An 11416-nucleotide genomic window follows, 5' to 3' on the forward strand; every position below is an offset into this window, starting at 1 on the left:
CCCACGCACTGCAACGAACAGCCCATGTGCCGCAACTAAGACCTGATGCAGCCAGTAAATAAATATTAAAAAAAAAAAAGATATGGGCAGGGTTAAGGGAAGCCAACAAGGGGTGGTGAAGACCCCTGACCCTAGTCACTGCAGGGATCCTGTTACCTTCCCTGGGACTGAGAGAGAGGCAAGCAAAGGAAGTGATTCCCAGAGCCCAGAGAGAGGAACTGAAGTTGTTGGAGAGAGTGGAGAGGCCCACCTTTCAGGAATGCTGACCTCGGGTAAGGAAGTCAACCTGAGCTGACTTGGCAGGGAGGGAGCCAGGGGACAAATAGCCTGACCTCACCTTCTTTCTCCCTCCAAGTTCTGCCAGTATTTCCCATTGGCCAAATCCTCCTGGGGCCCAGGGTCGGGTGAAGAAAGGTGGAGATGGACTTGCAGGGGGCTTGTATGTCCGAAAATAACTTTATTCTAGCCTTCTCTTGACTGACATTTGGCTGGCTATATAGGTTGGAAATCATTTTCCCTTGGAATTTTGAAGACATCGCTCTTTGCTTTTTAGCTTCTAGCATTGCTTTTGAGAAATCCAAAGCCATCTGATTCTTGCGCCCATATGTGAAATAAGCTTTTTCTCTCAGGAGTTGATAGGATCTTTTCCTCAGGAATTCCTGAAACTGCCCAATTCAATTCCCAATAATCTTTGTTAAAAAGAATCTATCTATTAAATAAATTATCCCAACAATTTTAGAATGAGAATTTACAGAGATAGAAGAAACAACTTACCCATTTTCATAGAAATCCCTTTTCCCTTAAGTAGCATTTAAAGCCCAATCTAACATAGGTATTGAATTTTAAATTCAGTTTAAAAATACATTCTCTGGGCAAATGATGTAAGAGATGAGGAGAGAAAAATTCATGATAGTGGGAGCATCCAAAAATCATAGTATTTCTATTCAGCATCTAAAAATGCCTCAGTTATCCTATCCTCACATGAAAATTGCTGCTGAATGAGATAGGCCTAGGTTAGCACTGAGCTGTGTGTGTCTTTTCAATAACTTGGGGCCTCAGACTCTCCAAAATGCGGACTTATCAGACATTTCTCTTAGAAAAATGATATGTTTTATTCTTAATGATCTTATTATTTTACGAGAAGATATTATAGCTGGGAGAAGAGATTGCCCGGTTTTAGAAACCACCATCCGATAAATTGTTGCCCCAGTGCAGAACAATTGGTGACAGAAATTTCTTTTGTGGGTTGTAGTCCCCCGATGGAACCAAAGTTGGTTGGCATGAGATGATTTCCACAGTCAGTTGAACACCAAAGATGAGACCGGCTCTTGGCCACAAGCCAGACTGCACAGTCAGTAAGACCGGCGTCCATCAACCCAAGGCTGCTCTGACTTCTGATTTTTTTAACAATAGAAATGAAACTGCCACAGGGAGGAGAGAGAACAATGGTGTTTTGACAAATGAAACAAAGATAGAGCTTGGCTGACCATTCAGGTCAGAAAGAAAATGAAGGTACAGGAAGACTGATGTTGGTTGACCTCCTTGCCAAGAAGCAAACATTCTGTGGGAGGTTTCCACCCACTTGACGAACAGGCTCAACGGTGGCCTTTTGGATTTGGCAATCTTGTTGGCTATTTTCTGGCAAAAGAGCACTTTTTTTTTTTTTGCGGTACACGGGCCTCTCACTGTTGTGGCCTCTCTCCCGTTGCGGAGCACAGGCTCCGGACGCGCAGGCTCAGCAGCCATGGCTCAAGGGCCCAGCCGCTCCGCGGCATGTGGGATCCTCCCAGACCGGAGCACGAACCCGTGTCCCCCGCATCGGCAGGCGTACTCTCAACCACTGCGCTACCAGGGAAGCCCACAAAAGAGCACTTTTTCTAGGACTTCAGACAGAAGAAATGCACGGTTAACACGTATAGACGTAGTATCCTTGAGACCTAAGGAAGGAGGAACTGGCAAGAGCTTAGAATCACTGGAAAATGTTGTCCTATTTCCTTAGAGGTCTTCTAGAGTAGTTCAGATGGAGTTCTGGCCTGTGGAAGGGGTGAGGCTAAGAAACCTCTAGTTGCCCTTGCTAGACTTGTGATCCTCAAAAAATGGAAATTAGGAAGCATTTATTCATGACCTTGAAAACTTGTTTATAAAAGCATATTATAATGTATCAGTAAAATGAGCTGAGAAGAGGGTTTATGAGAAAGTTCACGTGAGAAATGCAGCTATTAGCACACATGCCATTCCCCACCTTGACCCCAGCAGGAATGTGTAAATGGTGACATATGGAATGTAAGCATCTGTTGAGATGTTTCATAAATCTGCCTGGCAATGGGCATCACAAGGCTCTGGGTGAGAACAGGCCCCAGGAAGGGAGAGATGGTGAATGTCGCATCTCATTTTAGGCTACTAATCAGCCCAGAATTTGACAATCAAAAATTTCCAGATAATTCTCTTTAATCATATTGATTATTTTCTGACAAGGTGACACTTTTTCATGGGACCCACTTCAGGAATAGGTCAAATGTTCATCCATCCATCCATCCATCCACCCAGGAAATACCTATCGAGGGCCTTCAGCATGGAAGGCAGCGTACTAGGTACTGCAGGTACAGTGGAGGACAAGAGAGACACTGCCATGCCACTGCAGAACCTACTGCATGTGGGAAAACAGGTATTAAACAAATAATAACACAAACAAGTTTATAATTACAATTTGGATAACTGCTATAAAGGAAAATAACAGCTTATACTCGTAGTACACTCTTCCAAACTTTCTACATAGATTATCTCCTTTAATCCTCATCATAATACTCTGCAAGAGAAGCTATTGCTAGTCTCACTTTAGAGATGAAGAAACGGAGGCATGGAGGTCTGCATGTCCTGCCCAAGGTCACACAGCTAATGAGTGGTGGGCCTAAGATTGGGGTCAGGCAGTTGAGTCCAGGCCTCAAGTTCCTGACACTACACCATTTTTTAGGACCTGGGTGGGGAAGGGGTGCTGATTTAGATTTGCAGATTAAAGAAAATTTCTTTCAGTATATGATATTAGGCCTAGCCCAAGGATAATTAGAGATTAATTGGGCACAAGAAGGTAACAAGAGTATTCCAGAATTAGGGAATGAGATGTCAAAAGGCCCTGAGGCAGAAGGAGTTGGTCTTGGAGGCTGGGGTGACTGGAGGGGTGGGGGGCAGGGGTGGTGAAATGTAAGGCTGGAGATGTGGGCAAGGGTTAGAGCGCGTGGGACCTTGTAAATCCTGATGAGAATCTTGAACCATATCCTGAGCAGAGGGAGAGCTCCTGAAAGACCTGGTATTGCTCCAGACCCAACTGCTACAGCTGGGAGAAGAGAGGCGTTCTCCCCATGGAAGCGTGAGGCTGTTGCTAGGCTAGCAACTCGCCCTTCCTTCCCACTGTCTTCTGTAGGAGTAAATGGATGCTGCACACTTCCGTTCTTATCAGACCGCTGTCCTCTGGTGCAGTTAAAAGACAGCAATGTCAAGAAACAACTCATGCTTTGGACTTAATGTTTGTGTCCTGACAACAACAACATTAACAGCGACAATTCCTGTATCAAAATCCTAATCCCCAGCGTGATGGTATTAGGAGGTGGAGACGTTGGGAGGTAATTAGGTCATGAGGGCAGAGTTCTCACAGATGCGATTAGTGCCCTTATAAGAAGAGGCCAGAGGGACTTCCCTGGTGGTACAGTGTTTAAGCATCTGCCTGCCAATGCAGGGGACATGGGTTCAAGCCCTGGTCTGGGAAGATCCCACATGCCGCAGAGCAAATAAGCCTGCGTGCCACAACTACTGAGCCTACACTCTAGAGCCCGCGAGCTATAGCTACCGAGCCCATGAGCCACAGCTACTGAGCCCGCGCACCTGGAGCCCGTGCTCTGCAACAAGAGAAGCCACCGCAATGAGAAGCCTGCGTATCTCAACGCAGCCAAAAATAAATAAATAGATAAATGAAAAGAAAAAAAAATTTTTTTAATTAAAAAAAAAAAAGAAGAGGCCAGAGAACTAGTTTGCTGTCTTTTCACTACGTGAGAAGTCAGCCGTTTGCATCCTGGAAGAGGGCTCTCACCACAACCGGACCCTGCTGGCACCCTGATCTCAGACTTCCAGCCTCCAGAACTATGAGCGATAAGTTTCTGTTGTTTGTAAGCCACAGTCTATGGCAAATTGTTATAGCAGCCCAAACTGGTTAAGACAACGGGCAGATCTAAAAATTCATTCAGCACTGAGTTCTGCTTAATATTTTTTTTCTTCTTTTTTCTCTTTTTCTGGCCACACTGCAACAGCTTGTGGGATCTTAGCTCCCCGACCAGGGATTGAACCCAGGCCCTGGCAGTGGGAGCTCAGAGTTCTAACCACTGGACCACCAGGGAATTCCCAGGTCTGTTGAATATTAACCTCAGTTTACCACCATTAATTTTGGCATTGCCCAGATGTGGGACCCCATTAAGATTTCTTTAAAAAGATTTCCTCCAAAAAAAAAAAAATGGCATCCCAAAGATGTCCACCACCTAAGCCCTGGCACCTGTGCCTGTTACCTTGCATGGCAAAGGAGACTTCGTAGATGTGATTAAATTAAAGATCTTGATATGAGGAGATTATCTTGGATTGTCCAGGTGGGCCCAATGTAATCACAAGAGTCCTTTTAAAAGTGGAAGAGGGAGACAGGAGGGTCAGAGACAAAGACAAAGGTGTAAGGACAGAAGCAGAGTGAGAGTGATGCAATTCCTGGATTGGGGCCACAAACCAGGAAATGTAGGCAGCCTCTGGAAGCTGGAAAAGGCAAGGAATGGATTCTCCTAGAAAGAACATCCAGAGAGGAATGCAGTCCAGCCCACACCTTGAGTCCAATGAGACCCATTTGGGATTTCTGATCTCCATAACTATTAGATAATAAATTTGTGTTGTTTAAGCCACTAAATTTGTGATAATTTGTTACGGTAGGAAACCAATACACTCCATACTCCAGCCACGACTTGGCTCAGGACAGACATCTCTAATCCCTCACAGTTTCCTACTGGGCCCAGATGCAGCCTCATGATGTTTCCCAGCCCAGCGGTCCAGGCAGTTACTCCCGATCAGCCAGTGGAAGGCAACTCACTTGCCATCCCATGGGGTCTGTACAGAAATTTACACCTGATTGTGACCCCTCCGCTATTGCCATATATGTAAATATTAATTACTTGGATATTTCTTTTTCTTTTTCTTTTTTTTTGCAGTACGCGGGCCTCTCATTGCTGTGGCCTCTCCCATTGTGGAGCACAGGCTCTGGATGACAAAGTTGGAAGCCTTATAATGCCCTGCTAAAACAGCATGAAATAAATCCTTATTTTGCTTTTCTGCTCTCATAACCCTCCATCTTTTCCTACTGTGATATCTCTTTCCTTTCTTCACATAATAAAGAAACATCAAAAAAATAAAAACCAGGGCCAAAAGGAGTCACCAAGTTTAGGAGTATGAACTATTTGGCAATATATAGCAAAAACAGGAGAGTTCTGTCTGGATTTTGGCTTTTTGGTGCCCATATGTGAAGAAAGTATTATATTTGGGCAGAAAGAGGGGGTGTATGACAGGAAAGGAAGAAAAATTCAATAGAATTAAGATGTCTGAATTGATTTTTAAATACATGAGTTAGCCTAAGCAAGTGAGTTTTTATTTTTAATGCCTGTAATGAAGTTGGGCTGGGGGTGTAGGCAACAGACGAAGAAGAGGAACCAGGTCCATGGTAGCTGTGAAGGGTATGTGATGAGGCCGGGGGCTGAGTGATGTGGAAGAGGGAGGCATCCTGGAGATGGAGTCAGGAGAGATGGTTTCCAGCCTCTTGCCACCAATGCGCACTTGAGCGTGGTGCCTACCGCACAAGGATTCTATGGGATAGCGCTTGTGTTCATGGGCTCTGTAAAGTTGTAGGAAACTGTAGGGAAGAAGTCCTCAGGAGAAGCCCGTCTTGCTGGCACGTGAGATGCGTCTAGCATCACACTGGCCCCACCAGCTCAAGGGTGGCTAGAAGGAACCGCCTTCCCCCAAAAAGACCTTCACGCCCTTCTGCCTTTGCCCTCCCAAAGTGACTCCCATTAAAGATGGAATGTTTCTGAGCTGGTGGACCAGGAACTGCTGACCGGTGGAGTTTATTTCTGCATGAAACAAAACACGCCCACCCCTTTTTTTTTTCCTCCTGCCTGAGTCTAAGACTTGGCTGTGCTCAGCAGAAGGGAGGTGGGAAAGGCACACTTGAAACTGTAGCGAGCACTTGAGCAGACAGAATCCAATTCTGGATACAAATGTCAAGGAAAGGCTGCCTTAGCTCCTGCTCTTTGTTTACTGAGGCGCGATGTGATGCTCCATTGAAAGGCCTGCTGATTTCACCTGCGCAGGTTTGATAATGATACAGTGCAGGGAGCGGGAGGAAGGATGACCTCCCTGAGGATGCTTGGAAAGGCACAGCCAGGCTGCTCCGTGCTCACTGGGACAGCGGGCAAGAACCCGGGCGCTTCTCAGGTCCCAGCCTGGCCACAAGTAAGCTACGTGGACTCTTCCCGCAGCTTTGGTTTGATCTTCCTGGTCCATAAAATAAAGGGACTGGACTAGATGACCCCTAATGTCTTTTCTTTCTGATGTTTTATGATTCTGGCATCTGGAGCATTTACAGATGCTGGCAAGGAATGCCAGCAAAGAGTGTAGGATAAAATTTGGCCTAACCATTTGGGAGGGTAATTCAGCATTAGCTTTCAGATTTTTTGATGTATACCCTTTGGCCCAGAAGAATCAATTCTTAGGATTTATCCTCTGGAAATACTAGCATAAAGATGAAAACATGGATGTTTATAACTGCCAAACATCAGAAACAACTTATGTGCCCATTAGTAGGGAAGTGGTTAAATAAATCTACTACACAACTGTTATAAAAAAATGCAGATCCGTACGTCCTGAAAAGGAAAAATATCCAAAATATACTTTTAACTGAAAAAAATTAGATTGAGTAAAATATGTAGCATGATTTTTCTGAAATGAAACCCAGATATGTGTAATATACATATATTGTTTAATTATGCATTTGTATATATATGTGCATAGAGAAAAGGTCAAGAAGGTTCCACGCCAAACTGACATTAGCGGTTCCCTCTAGAGCTGCACGGTCCAATATGGTAGTCACTAGCCACATGTGGCTGCTGGGTACTTGAAATGTGGTGCAACTGAGGAATCAGATTTTTTTAATTTATTTAATTTTAATTACTTCATATTTAACTTAAAAACCGGTACTTCATTCAGTTTTGGGAAAAATTTTAAGTACGTTTGCAGCAACTTGGAGATGAGTCTACTTTTTCAACTTTATGTTTTAGGAACCTCAATAGAGATCAAGGTTTTTCAATGAAAATTTAGCATCCAAATTGAGAGATGTTGTAAGTGTAGAACAGATACCAGATTTAGAAGACTTGGTACAAAAAATAATGGAAAATATCTCAATAATAATTTTGTAACTCATGAATAATTTGATAATGTTGATTACATGTTGAAGTAACAGCATTTGGGGTACATTAGGGTAAATAAAACGTATAATTAAAATTAATTTCACCTGTTCCTTTTTACTTTTTCTAATGTGGCTACTAAAAATTTTTTAATTGTATATGTGGCTCACATTTAATTTCTATTGGACAGTGCTGCTTTGGGGAGTGGGATAGAGGAGAGAACTAGGCTTTAACTTTTTACTTGATATACTTTTGTATCGTTTGATTTTGTTACAGTAAGCCTCGGTAACTTCCATAATTTATAAAGAATAATAAAGAGTTCAAAAAAATTAAAAGTTAACTTCTAGGATACAGTTTGGTATATAAAGAAAGTTATTGAGAAAATACTTCTAATTTGTTTCTTTGGAGTTGGAGTGTCAGGGTCTGAAATAAATATTTTGCCATCAGCTTATTAGAAAATGGAACTCTCACTGCGGTGTCTCTGTGATTTACCAGCATCTTCTAATTGCCTGACTCTTTTCTGGATGACTGCTATCCTCAGCAAGGATACCTTTGCCTGACAACCATCCCAGCTGTGACGGAAAAGGATTGTTTCTCTGAGAGTAGGAGTTAAGCCCAGGAGGGTTAGAAAAAAAAGAGAAATAACCCTTAAAATAATCTCCCTTCTTCTCTCCTGCTCCCTCCTCCCGTATCAAGATTTCCCAAGGCTTTGGGGATCTCGAGTTCTAGGCTGAACTTCCTACCTCACTAAATGACAAGGCCAGGATGTTAATGTTCCCCACACAGACACGTCTGCATTATACATAAAGATGTCTGTGTTACACATAAACACGTTATGGCTGTAACAATATCACTTTCAAAGGAGCGCTAATCCGCTGAAGTCATCGAGTTAGAAAACATTTGCTTCTCCATGTCTTGTGTCTGAACTGTGTGTGAGAGAGAAAGTAGGAAGGAGGGAGGGAGGAAAGGATGGAGTAAAGAGAAAGAGAATGCACTTTGTAAAACCCTATTTTGTAAAGATAGTTTTTAAAACTATCCCACCATTTATTATGGTGTCACTCGCTTACACTGTTTAGTCTCTGTTTAAAAAGTTGATTATAATCTTTTCTGTACAAACTTACACAGATAACCCCAATCAACATTTTGGGTATGAAGTTGTTGGGCTTGAATGGATGTCACAAGGTGACTTGGGTGGAGAAAAAAATCAGCTGTGGTTCTCATAAAGCTCAGGAAATTGATAACTCAATGCTTCCCTAAAACCCTCTACTACCCATTATCATAGCTTGTGTCTCCCTAGATCGTATTTGCCTAAATCATATTTGTCTTCCTTGCTAGGCACCTCTAACCCCAGCCCCTAGCACAAGATCTGGCAAATACTAAGCTCTTAATAAAAATCTGTTGATTGACAGAATGAAGAAGTGAATGGACCTATACCATTCAAGGGTCAGCCATTATCTAAAACATTTATAAAATTAGAGTTCCAGCTCAAAAATGAACTTGTAAAATTTTCCATTTATTAACACTGTATTTATTAAATGCCTATTATGAGCTAAAAGCTGACTAAACAAAGCCAGCTTTTAAAAACACACACACACACACACACACACACACACACACACACACAGGGTCTGTGCCCTTGTGAAGTTTACAACCTGGGGAGAAGGAGGAGGCAGGGGTTAGGCATAAATACACAAAATAAAAAATTACAAATGGTGATAGGTGCTCCCAAGGATACAATCAGGGATGGTGATAGAGGATAAAGGAGGGAGCTATACCAATTTAGCCAAGCCTATTTGTCTCTTCTCTGAGTAAGTGATATTTAAGCTAAAGCTTGGGGGGTGAGAAGGCATCAACTATTAAACTATTAAATAAGCAAATTTGGGAAAGGGAGGCATGGGAGAGAGGAGAGAGCCTTCCATATACCCAGGAGCAGTGTCTGCTACTTAGGTGACTCACTGCCCAGTGTGCTATGAAATTCAAACTTGACTTGATTCACTTGGGTTTTAGAGCCCATGCTAATTCGCATGCCTGGCTGGGTGTCAGTGTCCATAGGAACCCATGTGTTCAAAGTGTAAAGAGGGTGATTTCCCTTATGTGAAGGGCAATGTAATTATGAGGGAATGTTCTGAGAGTGGGCTAGGGGGTGGCCAGCAGCAGGCCGGTGAATCTCGTTCACTTCTCTTCAAAGTTGTCTGATGCCCCCTCACGTTAGCTTCCGTATTTCAGATCAGCTCTGTCGATTCAATTTCTCCTTTAAATATATTTTTTTGTTGTCACTAGTTACATGTGGAGGGGGTTCTGAGGATTCACAAAGGAGAAGATTCTTACTTTTTATCTTATACTCCTTATCCCTTTTGAATATTTTTTAACTATGAGTTTTTATAATTTGTGAAACTTAAATAAAATTGTAAACTACATACACAGTTCTGTTTAACATGACACTTTGTGACCATTGCTAGGAATTAGTTTTTTCTTTTTTTTTTTCTGATTACTAAGGCAATAAAAGCTCGATATTTGGAAAACTCAGGAAAAAATAAAAGATAATTTGTCATCGCTGAATGACCCAGAGATTACCACTAACATTCTCTTGGTATACAGAAGTCCCCCTTATTCAAGGTTTCACTTTCCACGGTTTCAGTTACCCATGGTCAACCATAGACCAAAAATATTAATGGAAAATTCCAGAAATATGTAATTCATAAGTTTTAAATTCTGAGTAGCCTAATGAAATTGCGTGTGGAGCTCCAATGCGCCCTGGAGGTGAATCATCTCTTTGTCCATCGAATCCTGCCCCTTAGTCACTAGCTGTCTTGGTCATCAGTTCAACTGTCAGGTATCACAGAGTGCCTATGTTCCAGAACCCTTATTTTACTTAATAATGCCCCCAAAGCTCATTAGAGTAGAGATGCTGGCAATCCGGATATGCCAGAGCATAGCCATAAAGTGCTTCCTTTTAGTCAAAAGGTGAAAGTTCTCGACTTAATTTGTAAAGAAAAAGAATCATGTGCTGAGGTTGCTAAGATCTACAGTAAGAACAAACCTTCTATCCAGGAAATTGTGAAGAAAGAAAAAGAAATGTGTGCTAGGTTTGCTGTTGCACCTCAAACTGAAAAACTTACGGCCACAGTGAGTGATAAGTGCTGAGTTAAGATAGAAAAAGCATTAAATTTGTACAGTGAGATATTTTGAGAGAGAGAGGCCATATTCACATAACTTTTATTACGGTATATTGTTATAATTATTCTATTTTGTTGTTAGTTATTGTCGTTAATATTTTATTGTGCCAAATTAAACTTTACCACAGGTATGTATGTACAGGAAAGAACATAGTATACATAGGGTCCAATACTACCCATGGTTTCAGGCATCCAGTTGGGAGTCTTGGAACATATCCCCATGGATAAAGGGGGACTACTGTATTTCTTTCCCAAGGACTTTTAAAAATAGGATCAAATTCTACTTGTTAATTTATAACCAACTTTTTTTTTCTTTTTTTCCCCTTTTCTTTTTTTTTTTTTTTTCTCTTTTTTTGTGTCAGACGGGTAACATGCCGCTGTCATAACAAGGTCTGAGGGAGGCACATGTCACACAACCTCATGAACACCCAGTCATCACGCTCAGGAACTACAACAGGATCTATAACTGGTTTTTTAAACTCGATATAGGTAGGCACCTTTCTATGGCAATAAATGTCGAGCTTCTGAATGGATGTATCATAATTTAACCAATTCTCTTTTGATGAGCATTTAGGTTGCAATTTTCACCACATAATTATCTTTTAATCTAAGCTTTTTATGAAATTTTTTGTGTCTGTCACCATCCTGGGGTTTTACCTGATTCCTCAAAATTCAACAAACAGCAAAGATACTTACTTGGTAATTAAGAAATAAGATTTCCTTTGCAAGTATGTAGTCAAGTACTTCACGCAAGGTTCCACT

At 41.9% G+C, this 11416-nt stretch overlaps 1 non-coding gene across 1 annotated transcript; it reads right to left on the reverse strand.

Annotated features, from left to right (window-relative positions):
• Nucleotides 1-11010: 11010 nt before the first annotated feature.
• Nucleotides 11011-11114, reverse strand: LOC117313464 (small nucleolar RNA U13). Its single transcript, XR_004527972.1, has one exon. It is a non-coding gene; the product is annotated as a small nucleolar RNA U13 (small nucleolar RNA).
• Between the last annotated feature and the right edge of the window lie 302 nt (nt 11115-11416).

The sequence above is a fragment of the Tursiops truncatus genome, chromosome 8, assembly GCF_011762595.2.
Source record: "Tursiops truncatus isolate mTurTru1 chromosome 8, mTurTru1.mat.Y, whole genome shotgun sequence".
NCBI lineage: Eukaryota > Metazoa > Chordata > Mammalia > Artiodactyla > Delphinidae > Tursiops > Tursiops truncatus.